This window comes from Nesoenas mayeri (genome assembly GCF_963082525.1).
Source record: "Nesoenas mayeri genome assembly, chromosome: 5".
Lineage (NCBI taxonomy): Eukaryota > Metazoa > Chordata > Aves > Columbiformes > Columbidae > Nesoenas > Nesoenas mayeri.
The window spans coordinates 25825978-25838616 of NC_137548.1; the positions used below are offsets into that span (position 1 = coordinate 25825978).

The window sequence follows — 12639 nt, forward strand, 5'->3', positions numbered from 1 at the left end:
AGAAGAGTCAGTAGTTAACCTGGCTGCTGCATCTTTTCCTTCTGGGGTTTGCTTTGGAGGAGATGCTTGAATATCGGCGGTGCTCTTAGACTAGTCTGCTGAAGAGCAGAGCAGGGTAGGAGTAATATACCTATCCAGGGCTGCCTGTAGTATCCTTCCCTGCTGCTATTGCCACAGCTACTGCAAGGCACAAGGAACCCACTGAGGGCTTTTGGCTTTCTGTGGGTCTTTCCTCTAGGGAGGAAACACAGCTGGTCTCCCCTTACTGTTCTGCCTATGATGTATCATGGTTTTTTCCCTGCCTCCCACAGGGGTGTGAAGACAGAGGTTTTGAGGGTCTTTGTTGTGCAGAGGTCGCTCTGAGACTGCAGTGGAGGTAACAGCCCCTGAGAACTTACTGAGCACCATTTGCTTACTGATATTTCTGGATGTGTCCCCAGTTCTGCAGTGGACCAGGAGGTGGCTGCTAACAGAGCCAAGCTAGCAGCTCTTCTGCCTTTCCACCAGATGCTTGTGTCCCTCTATGATCTGCTGCACAGCTTCATGGTCATCCAGGGTGGTTATGTCACCAAGGTCACTGGCCTTGCCCTCCACAATTTTCCTTAGCACCCGACGCATAATCTTCCCCGAGCGTGTCTTTGGCAGCCGGTGCGTGACCTGTAACAGGGAGGAGCAGAGCTAAGGCTGAGGGAAGGGGGTTCACCAGGCTGCCAGAGTGAGTGCTGGGTCAGCCTACAGGCGTTACCTGAACGTACTCTGGAGCTGCATACTTTGCAATCTTCTTGGAGATCAGCTCCCGTAGTTCAGCAGCAAGAGTCTCCTGCGTGTAGCTGCTGCCCTTCTTCAGCACAGCAAACACGTAGGCTCCTGGCAGAAGGACCATGGGGTTACTGGGCAGTGTGTGCAGGGTCTTCCTGAGAGGCTGCCTGGACCTACTGCCAGGAGAGTTGCCTCTCTGCTGGTGGCCTTGGGGAATACTCAGTACCATGAGCTGTAAGTGCTTTTGACCACAGCATTTGCACCTCATGCAGAGCCCAACTGGTTGCAGTGTAGCTTGTGATGGCTGTGTCAAGATCCCCACTCGAGGGTGTTGGCACAGCATTGCTACCAGTGGTTGGTTTGACAGTGCTATTTCCCACTGCATTGCAACAGCCCAGGACAGGCATTTTGAGTGCAGGAAAGCAAGTGTCTCACCTTCTCCCTTGATCTCATGTGCGTAGCCGATGACAGCAGATTCCGCCACTGCCACATGGTGATTCTGGAAGAAAACAGGGCTAGGGTTTGTCTCAGCACTTTTCAGCAGTCTGGCTGCCACCTGGGACCCGCCCTGCCCTGGCTTGGCTGCTGCAGCCCACAGTAATGTGGAGCAATAGGAAAGGGCCTCAGGTGGCCTCTGCCCTTTTTCCTTCTTGCCTTAGCAGGTTGGTCTGCAAAGACAAGTCTTTCCCCCTGTCTCTGGCTGATTTAGGCTTGTACCTTCTAGACACTGTTGTGCGCCTCCAGATTGCTCCACTAGGTCCCACAACCTTTACTGGCCCATGGATGCTTTGGGATTTGCCTGCCTACAGCATCGAGCATATCAGGCTTTGTACCTCTCTTGCTGCAGAGTGAAAAGGGAGGGGAGAGGGTGGGAAGCTGTTCCTGCAGGCAGGCCATCTGTCCAGCAGTGCTCCCTGAAGCTACAGCAGCAGCGTGTTTCTCTCTGGGTATTTCCAAGAGGCTTCCCTGGGCACCACCAGTGCCCCTTCACTGCCCCCTCAAATGGCTTTACTTCCCACCCACATCTCTTACCACAACATCTTCCACCTCTGCAGTGCCCAGCCGGTGCCCGCTGATGTTAATGATGTCATCCAGCCGTCCTGTCAGCTGGTAGTAGCCCTCACTGGTACGATACGCGCCATCCCCAGTGAAGAAAAACCCTGCAGGGGCCAGAACCACACCATCGTCAGTTGTTACCGTGAGCTTGTGAGCTACTCACCAGTCACATTCTCACCTTGACCTTTCTCCTCTGTTGACACCAGGGCTCATGTGCTCTGCTCCTTCCTCTCAGCTGCTCCAGGTGAAGGTGCCTACCTTCCTTATTAGTCGTCTGCCTCTGTTGCTACCTGCTCTGTCACTGGGCGCCTTTCCTCATTCTGCAGTGTGCTAATGCCTGTCATGCCTCATCACCACGGGCTGGGAACACTTTGCCCCAGCGGAGGTACCTGTGGTCCTGCTGCTTGACCCCTTTGCTTCACATGGAGACACACACTTGGGCTTGCTCAGTGCCTCTGTATGAGCGACAGGAGCCAACAGGGTTTGCAAGAGATGCACCAAGAGGCCTCTCTGTGCTTGAGGGCATTGGAGGCAGAAGGAAAAATCCAGTGCCATAAAACCACATGTGATCCAATGGGGAAAGTGAGTGACAGAAGCCTATTCCCATGGCAGTGATGAGGTCTCAGGCAGGGACAGATGAAGGCCCTCAACACCGTGGGGAGTGTAAAGAATGAAGCAACAGTGCCAGCTCTCCCAAGTCCTGCCCTGTGCAGAAAGCCAGCAAGCAGACCCAGAGGTACCAAACCAAACACTTCTGCCGTGACCTGCCACAATGTCTCCTTACCTGGATAAGGAGTCAGGTAGGTTTCCAGAAATCTCTTGTGGTCTTTGTAAATGGTTCGTGCCATACCTGGCCAGGCTTGTGAGATGCACAGGGCTCCAGAGATGTTGTTTTCCCGAAGGACATTTCCCTGCAAAATAGTTACGTTTAGTAACCATGGCTGAGGGTACTTGGGTTGTTTAGTCATTGCCTATTTTTACCACTATGTCCAGTAACAACCTGTGATGGCAGTGCCAGGGAAGGCAGTGAGGGGTGTCCTATGCCCCTGGCCCCAAGGGGACAGGCCCAGTCTCTCCCAGAGGAGGTCTGCCACCAGCTGCTTGCTGTGCTGGGACACAGGGCTCATCCAGGGAGGCTGGCTGTCCCTGCCCAGCTACCTCACCCTGGAAAGGCCAGTAGAGAACCCAAGCACAGCCCATCTTGTCAGGACAGAGCAAGGTAGAAAACAACTGGACTTCTGCACTAGGTGCAAGAACAGCTTTACTGGTAGTCCCTTTCTGGTAAAGAGGGTGGCCATCTAGCAGAGGTGAGCAGGAAAGGAGTTTGCAGATTTCCACACCTGTCTGCAAGCACCTGGGGTAAAGTGAGCTAAGCTGCTGCTGGGGCTGCAGGTTAAAAATGTACCTTGTCATCCAAGAGGGAGGGGCTGATCCCAAAAAAAGGTCTCATAGCCATGCCTGGAAGGATTTCAGCTCCAGGATTAGAAGGACGAGGTGAGATACAGATGCCTCCTGTTTCTGAAGAAAAAGAAGCTGTAATGCTCATCAAAGTCAGGGGCAAGAGGAAAGCCAGGTAGCACTGCTTGGCCAACAGCCTTTGCCCTGGCCCTTGCTGCATGCTGCTGGACCACAGGTTGAGGCTGGGTTTGCTGGAGAGCGGGAAAAGGCTCTTTGCAGAAGGATGATCCTGCTCATTTAGTTCAGCAGAGATCAGCTCCCTACCACCACCTCCCCTGTGTTTCTCTGGGATAGTTTTAAAGGCCATTTATCTCTTTCGTGTTTTGGTGCCTATGGCCCCTTACGGCATTGCTCATACAAGAGTGCCGGTAACAACCGTTCCCGCTTGGCCAACAAAGCAGCAAGTCACTCCTACAGCCTGGGAGAGCAGAGCTGAAACAAGGGGTCATACACATCTCACCGGTTTGCCACCACGTGTCCACTACTGGGCACCGTGTCTCGCCGACCACACGAAAGTACCACTCCCACGCCTCCTTGTTGATGGGTTCCCCCACTGCAAGGGGAAAGACAACAGAGCTGAAAGATCAGGTCAAAAACACAGCTTCCCAAGGCCTGCTCATGGAGTCACCCCCCAAATAGGAGAGTCTGCCCACTTTCTACTCTCATGTGCTGTTACTTTTGGCATTTGTGGGAAGAGGCAAAACCTGTTGTTCAAGGATGTGCTGCTCCAGCCCATGCCACCAGCAGTTACCTGAGCCAAGCACTTTGAGAGAAGAGCGGTCATACTTCTTCACCCATTCATCGCCATATCTCAGGAGCAGGCGGATGGCAGTGGGTGCCCCATAGAAATGGTTAATTTTTAACCTCTCCACTGTTTCCCAGTAGCGGCCTGGAATGGAAACAAAGCCAGTAACCATCTGCACAGGACCCCCAAGACCAAGAGAGAGGGAGAGGAGGTGAGAGGAAGGGCTCTCCAGCAGTGCCTGTACCCTCAGCTAAGTTAACCCCACTCTGGGAATGACTAAAGCAGCCCAGGCGCAGCTGCAACCCTTTTTCTACCACATGACCTAGCTCTGCTACTCTTCCTGCTGCAGGGAGGGACAGGGAGAAACAACTTCACCCCAAGAGAAGCAGCAGTGGCTTCCTAACCAGAGGAAAAGTCCCTTCCCCTTGCAGCTCTCGGCTGGGCACAGCCCACAGTCTGTTCCTGCGGAGGCAGGAGCATTGCTGTCTGTGTCCTGGCATAGAGCCGCCAGCTGCCCACCCTGCACAGGGCACCCCAGCTCCCTCTAGACCCTGTCTCACTCACCAGGGTTAGGATGGATGGGAGTGCTCTCATAGAGGACTGTAGTGCCGCCATTGCAGAGGGGGCCATAGACCACATAGGTGTGCCCCGTGATCCAGCCAATGTCTGCCACACAACCAAAGATGTCTCTGTCCTGGTAGTCGAACACATACTGCTCAAGAGAGGAGAGGCAGTGAGGGAGATAAGGACAACCTGGGCCTGCCCTCCTGGCAGGGGGGACAACCAGGAGCAGTGTACCCTCACTTAGCCATAATGTTATTACATCCTTCCATCTTCACACCATCCCTGCAGGGACACCTTCTTCCTGCAGAGTTTTATTATATTATCATAGTAGTATTATATTATCAGAAAAAAAAATAAAATAAAATATTGAGTGCTTTATGAAGGTGCAGGAGGAAGGAAGAGAGACCAAAAAAACAAAACAAAACAAACTAACAGCCAAATTTTCTCTTTTCCAAAGGAGAAAGCTACAGCCCTTTCTTCCTTCTACTGGTGTCTAGACAAGGCTGATCCAAGTATCCTCTAGTATCAAAGCAGGAGAACTTTCAGGGTGAGGATGGACCCTCCACACCCACAAGACCACATTGAAGGCAAGGAGTTGTAGGCAAAGGCAGTGTGGTAGAGGCCTCCATGAGCCACCCACAGGCACTACTAGGCTCCAAACGCACCATAAACCCTCAGGAAAACCCTGAGCTCAGCAAGGATCCCAGCAGAGGAGCTCAAAGGAGTAAGTTTTTGGGAGGCCCTGCTTCTGAGCATGTGTTGCTCTTCCCCACTACCTGTAGGCAGATGTGCTCTACTGGGCTGATGCTCTAGGAGGGCTTCCCAGAGACTGTGTTCTGGATAAAGATGATCTCATGGTGCAACAAGACACCACTTCTATTCCCTGCACTGTCTATGAACTGCCAGCTCACAAGCACTCTGTGGCTGGGTTCTGTTACCTTGTGCGTGAGAGCAGCAAACAGCAAATAACCAGCTTGGGAGTGAACTAGGCCCTTGGGTTTGCCAGTGCTGCCTGATGTGTAGAGAAGGAACAACATGTCTTCACTGTCCATGACAGCGGGTTCACAGTGTGCATCCTCCTTCATCATCTCCTGCAGGAGAGAGCACAGCCATTGTCTCTCAGGCTCTCACAGGCTTCCCTGTGTTGTCCCTACATCCACATGTGCACTTCTCCCCTGAGCATCTTCCAAGCACCTGCACTACCCGGCTCCCCACATACTGTCCCCCCCCCACCTCCCCACCTGCACCCCCTTGCTCCCCATCCTGACCTCTCTTTCACTGTGCTGAGCTGGCAAATGCTGTCGTCAGCCAGAGCAGACCTGCTGAGTAAGAGGCAGCTATTTTTACTCTGCTGCTGCTTTGACCAGCACAGAATTCTTCCAAGAAGGCTTTCTAGCACTGATTGCTTGCAGATGGGATGAGCAGAGGCAGAGAGACCTCTCTGCAGCCCCAGGGAGCTAACAGAAACACAGAGCAGGGGCTCACCTCTTCAGAAGAAGTGCTCCATGCTGGCAGCCTGGCCATCCTGTGTGCCACGGATAAAGAGCGCATGAGCAGCCTCTCTGCCTGCTTACGTGGACACCAGCTGCCAGCGGCACTCACAGGGGGTGCCAGGTCTGCCAGCAGAGCCGTGTGTGACAGTGCAGTGGCTGTACAAGGCTGAACTCACATGTCAGCCCACACCTGGGGTGTTTCTAGACCCTGGTCCACCCTGCTACTAGTCCTGGTTTGCACTGCCTGCCCATGACAGTATAGGGCTGGTGTGCAGGAACAGCCACCAGTTACCTCTCCTGATGGCTCCCAAGACTCTCCTGAACTTGAGTGCAGCTCCAGCTGCTACTGCTGCAGGACAACGTCCTTGCATCATGTCAACACCCGAAAAACTGTCATGGCTAGCCAGGACCTTATCTCCACGCTCTGTCCCTGCTCCCAGACGAGGCACATTGCCCATGGGAAGCAGCAGTAGTGCTGGGCAGCCTCTCACCTCCTCCAGCGGCACATCCATGGCTGTCATGGGAACCCTGCTATCAGTCCTCATGGAAACCAGAACCCGTTTCACTTCTGGGCACTGCTTCACAGCCTGGTCCACTGTCTTCTTTAGCTGAATAACCTTGCCACCTCTCAGCCCCTGGTTCACTGTGATCACTGTCTCCGACTGGGCTGCAAAGGCAGAAGAACCACATAAGCAGCTCTGCCTCTCTTCATCCATCACAGAGCAGTTTGGCTCTGCCATGACCCTGCACCTCTCCCATTGTCTCCCAGCCCCTGTTACTCATGCCCTCCGTTTAGCAGAAACAGCAGCTTTGCATCTTTGTCATTCATTCCTGCCTGTGTTGCACCCTCTCAGAGGAGACTCTGTATCCTAGGCCACTTCAGTCCCTTGGATGAAGGAGAGAGAGAACCAGTCCATCCTATGGGCTGGAAAATATTTAGTGAGCCTGTGTGGTTTCCTGGAGTGCTAATCCCTGCTCTATGGCCACATGTCATGGCAGGCCACCCTCACTGAGTCCAGGGAGTCTTACTTAGGAAAGTTTTGCTATCAGCGCAACCCTGAGCCTCCCCAGCTGCCAAACCAACAAGCTCGACACTGTCCCCCAAGGGAAACACACATCCCTGTTACCTACTGGCTCTTACCATCCCGGATCCTGTCTGCAAGGGACTCTGCGCTGAACCCAGCAAACACCACAGCGTGCACAGCCCCGATGCGGGCACAGGCTAGCATGCTAGCCACCGCCAGTGGGCATGGGGGCATGTAGATTGTCACCCTGTCACCACGTTTCACCCCTTGACGTTTTAAGGTGTTCCCCAGGCGGCACGTCAGCTCCAGCAGTTCCCTGCCCAAAGAAGCAATGGCACAGTTAGAGACTTTCTCGCAGATCTCACCAGTGTGCATAAAGATGGAGGGGGCTCAGCTGTGCAGTTTACATCCCTGTGTACCCTAACCCCCAACACTGAGAGTCCATGGGAGAACTATAAAATATCGGTGGGAAGGAGAAGACAGTCACTAGCATGGGCCATTATTTATGGAAAATAAATAAATCAGAATGGCCTCTGTACAGAGCCTGACACTCTCTCTGGCCAGCATGAGGAGCAAGCCATAGGGCCAGCAATGGCCACTGGCAATTTATCTGGCTCAGCAAGCCCACACCACCTCAGCTGACTTTCCCAATGACATTTCTTATCAGCCCATACAACTGAAGAAACACAGTGCCCTGCAAGGATAGAGGCTAAACAGGGGGAGTCTGATAACTTCCCCCATGAAAACAGAGCCTTGTGCTTTGCTAAAGCTGACAAGGTCAAGTTCTCCAGAGCTTGTGCCCACCAGCGAGAACCGCAGTTGTAGGAAAGCAGTGAGCAAAACGATGCCTCTCCTGAGAAGCATCCCTCCCAGAAACCATGGCTTGGCTGTCAGTGACTCATTTAATGGAAGGGCTCTCCATGCAGGGAGATTGGCAGGGGTGGATGGTCACGTTTATCGTGTGAGGTCTGGAGCCAGAGAGGACAGAGGGACTTGTTCTGTGTGCAGAGGAATTTAAGTGGATTTTGCAGTGGAGACTGGGAGAGCAGGCAAACTGAGCTGGAAGGTGGGGGGGGCCCAGACCAACCTAGCAAGGCTGGACAGGCAGCCCCCACAAAGAGCCAAACCCAGCAGTGTTGCTGATGTGTGGATGAGCATAGGACCTCCCAGCACCCATGTGGCTGTGAATCTGGCCTCTGTTGCAGACCATTCACCTCCAAGTTTAGACACCAGGAACCTTGCTAGGAAGGCACATGTGTGACTTTCCCATGTGATCTTACTTACAAGCATTGCGGTGCTGCCTCAAGGGGCTTACATCTGCCTGCCCACCCGGGTAGGGACCCCTCGGGCCCGAAGGGTTAATCAGGGTGTAGGCTGAAGTCTCAGATCAGCACAGGCAAGCCAACAGCCACCATACTGTTGATCTATCTATACAAAAAAATGCTGCATCCCCTCACGTGAAGCACATCAGCAGATCAGCCCTGTGCAGTCCTCATGCACGCTGTGACATGTCTCATATGCTTAGAGGTAAGTACTGACCTGTACGTGACCCGCACCTCCTCTCCTGGTTCATCCTTCTCCCAGATTAAGGCCACTTTGTCTGGGGCTACATGGACATGTCGATCCAGACAGTTCACTGGAAAAGATGAACCAGCCTGATTGCCAGAGCAACCTTCAGTACCTCTTACCTCCTGCAAAGCCAGCACTGGCAGCCCCATTTTCAGATCAGAGTCAGGGCTGTGTGTGAGTCTCTCCAGTACCAGCCTTGTGCATCCACTGGAATAACCTTTGTGGATACCAGCCAGCAGACCACAAGCACCACCCCAAGCTCATTACACTCCTCAGCACTCCAATACCTACCAATCCCCACTATCAGCTTCCCCGTTAATTGCAACCTAATGCAGTCCAGAACAAAAAGTGCTTGAAGTTGCTTTGGAGGTCACATCCCCAGTGGCCTCAGAGGGCCTGGCAAACATTAACTCAGCCATGACTCCACCCAGCACTGCCTTGCAGCTGCCTCTGGCATGTACTAAGGGCAGATTTTCAGTGGCTATGCTCCTAAATAACAAACGTAGGATGAGGCAAAGCTCTGCACAGGAAGGCTGGAGGGTGCATTTGTCCAAGATGAAGGAGACCATGGGCCAGGCATGCACAGCTCCTGGCTTTCCAGGGACATAGTAGGCTGAGGCTTTGGCTGTAATTCTTCTGTGAAAAGTTTCCTACATTGCTGGCAGCTGCAGTTTCCTCAGAAGCCTTGTTCCCCTCTTTGTTTTCCTCAAACCCGCTACTGAGGTCATGGGATGGTGTAGCAGCCCCAGTTTGCATACCAAAATGCCTTTTTCTCCTCACCATTTGTAGTTGTACAGTAGAGAAAGAAACACACACGGAAGGGGGAACAGTAAGACCTCAAATCCCAAAGGCAAATAACCACTGCTCTCCTACCCAAATAGACTGTGTAGGACATGATTTCTGAGGTCTTGTCTTGTATTTTGGACACTGGGACCAAGAGCACTGTAAGCAGGACACAGTGTCACCAGCCCCTATGTCTTCCCCTGGTAGCCCCAGCCCACAGAAGAAGAGCCTCGCATGGCTGTGGGGACCTCCAGTACCACCCATTGCTCCTGCGTTTTGCTTTCTGCAGATACATACTGCCTTCACTGCGCAGGGACAGCCTAGTGCAGCACTGCCTGCTGAATGCACAGAGTCCAGCGCTGTTGCCTGTGGTCCTGCAGAATGGAACTGCTGAGCTACTGTGTGAGCCATAGGAGCTGAGGGAGAGCAGCCTGGCTCCCAGCACACCCTCATCCAGGTGCAGCCCCGCCAGCGAGAGCCAGTTGCTCCCTTAGGACCAGCTGCATCACTACACTACAGCCATTGCAGGACCAACTAGACCTTTGGAGCGTCCTCCTCACTCCAACCCTTTAACTCTGTGCTCCTGCAGTCTGCTCCCAGGGCCAAAGATCTTTGCAGAGAGGCACCCACAGGCACTTAGAGGGCTCCCACGTCCGTCTCCCTCCTTACCTGCCACGTTGAGCTGCCCACCGAGGAACCAGGAGACCCTGCCCTGGCGCAGGTCGCAGTCCTGGACAGAGTGGAAGGGAGTGATCCAGTTGAGACGGCTTCTCCCTAGTGCTCCCCAGAAGGCGTCCCCCTGCTCCACCGACACCTTGTACAAGCCTTGGTGGTCCTTGGGTCTGGGAAAGGCGACGGCTTCAGGCATGTAGGCAGTGAGGGGCCCATGGCTCCAGGCTCGGGAAGCCACTGACCCAAGGGAGCATCTGGGACCCCAAGGAAGAGCTTTAGGGCAGAGAGCCCTGACCAGCAGCCTAGCCATCATACCAGGGCACCTGCCTTTTATCAAGGAGATGGATGCCTGGAGCCCTCACAGCCACCTGGGACACCTGACCTGCCCAAGACAGGCCCCTGTGAGGTCCTGGGGCTATGTTGCCCTGGGCTGACTGGACACAAAACAGTTCTCCCGTGCAGGGAACCCCTTCTCCTCTGACTCATTCCTCCCCTCCTCTCTCCCAGAGCACTATGGGAAAAATGAAATTCAATCCCTTTAAGGGAGGGCAAAAGGGTGGACTGTAGAAATATTTAACTGAAAATAACCTTCATGATAATTTGAGTCCTGACGGCTGCTCTTGAACTGGAGCCAGGTTGAGCGGGTGCCTGGGCACCCCATGGGGACTGAAGCGCCTGGGCCACGCTCCACCAGCCTGCTCCCACTCTCCTGGGGATGAGCTGTATCCCTGGACCCCTCTGCTTTGCCCCCACCTGCCTGTCTTCCACCTCTCTCTATTCACCCTCATCCCCTTGCTCCCCACAACCCCCTGGCTGCAGCCCCCTGGTCTTCTGCCAACCATGAGGGCAGCCCAGGGCAGCCCACCTGTAAATGTTAGGGTCCCATCCATGCTAGCCTTGGGTGACAGGACCATCTCCTTCCCAGAATTAAAGCCCATTCCCTGCAGAGCACTGGGCTGTGGTGTCTCTGGTGGGCCAGGGAATATTTTCTCCTGTGGCTGTCTGCTGCAGGAGGGGGATATTGTATCCCATCCCACCTCACTGCTGGGTGAGCTGTCTCCCCTGGCATGCTGGGCTGGGCTCTCTGCCTCCTCCCAGACACTTCAGACAGGCCTGAACCACGGGGTGAACTGGAAGCACTCAATGAGGCCATGGTAGATTGAGGTGCTGGTTTGGCATGAAACACTGCAGCACATCTCACACCAAGATATCTCACCACCTGCTGTAGCCAAGCTAAGCTGCCTCCACGCCTCCAAACATCTGTCTGCCTTCCTCTCCTTCAGGCCCTATATAAGTAGTGGTTTTTTACGGCAGAGCTTGGAGGTTTCCTTAATTTCACTGACCAGGTTCCCCTCCCTTCCTAGAGGGCACAAGAGAAGAGCAGAAGAAAGCTCTCCCTGCAGGCAGGGCTGTTCTCAGCCAGACACACCAATGGGATCTACAGCAGTGATGAGAGGTTAGTAGATCTCTTCTGTGTTCTTCATAGTATGACACCTCTGGTGGTCTGCAGGGCTGATATCTTGGGTGAACAGGCTGGACACCAGTATGAGAGACAGGTGCTATTTGACAGCAGGTACACTCATCCCAGACCACACACCTGGTTTGTATCAGAGCTGCTCCTAGAGCTACGTCAGGACTTACGAGGGCTCTGTCACCCCAGGAAAATGCAGTCCTGTGGGCTTACGGCTGTTCCACAAAGGCAAACCCAAGCAGTCTCATCATTCCACAAGCAAAGTCTCTAATTTCCTTTGCATGTCTGCCCTGCCTCAGCCTTTTTCCCCTGTAAGACATCAGGTGTTTCCATCAGACCATACCCAGCTGCCCTTCGCAGGGTGGGCAAATCTTGGTTTTTTCTCTGATACCTCAGTATGGGCTCCTGCTGCTCTCAAACTGAAGCTTGCCTTGCTGGAAACCCATTTGTGCCACTCCCATGCAACAAGCTCCCCTGTGCTTGCGGCATTTGGCTGCCACCTCTGCTCCCAGGGCTGGCTGGGCCCCACTGCCTGCTCCTGGCAGAGGCTGAGCCTGCCCGAAGATCCGACTTTCTCTGTGATGCCAGGGAACGTGTGATACCGGGTGACTAGGGCTGTTCTGGATGCTGAAGTGACTTGTTCCATGACCAGTTGTGTGCCATGATGCCTAACTTCTGCTTCAGGTACAAGCATAGCCCTTTGTCTTTCACCGCAAAGGGAGGGTGGCAGCCAAGCCTTGTCTTCTCCATGCCTGGGTGGGGAGGAAGGTGCAGACCTCTCTGTGCCCCTTTGGAGCTCCCATCTCTCTCTAGCTACAGCCCGATGTCCAACCCCCTCCCAGCTTCGGCTGAATTCCCCCTCCTTGAACATCATTGGCCAGACTCTTACACAGTATTCCCATTTAGTTTTATTCTTGTTCATATCTTTACAGAAAATGGCACATAAATCACAGATGCTGGATGACTAGAAGTTGTTACAGCTCCATATCTCAAACACCTCAATACTGAATTCTTTTCTCACTGTATATACATTATTTACACACC

At 53.6% G+C, this 12639-nt stretch overlaps 1 pseudogene across 1 annotated transcript; it reads right to left on the bottom strand.

The window, feature by feature from the left end:
- Positions 1-480: 480 nt before the first annotated feature.
- On the bottom strand, positions 481-10718 carry LOC308041200 (acetyl-coenzyme A synthetase 2-like, mitochondrial; annotated as a pseudogene). Its single transcript has 14 exons — positions 10122-10718; positions 8640-8736; positions 7217-7416; positions 6567-6742; positions 5521-5673; positions 4583-4730; positions 4025-4162; positions 3734-3826; positions 3221-3333; positions 2600-2726; positions 1792-1919; positions 1195-1258; positions 746-867; positions 481-657 (listed from the first exon to the last, which is right to left on the bottom strand). The product of its transcript is annotated as an acetyl-coenzyme A synthetase 2-like, mitochondrial (transcript).
- Between the last annotated feature and the right edge of the window lie 1921 nt (positions 10719-12639).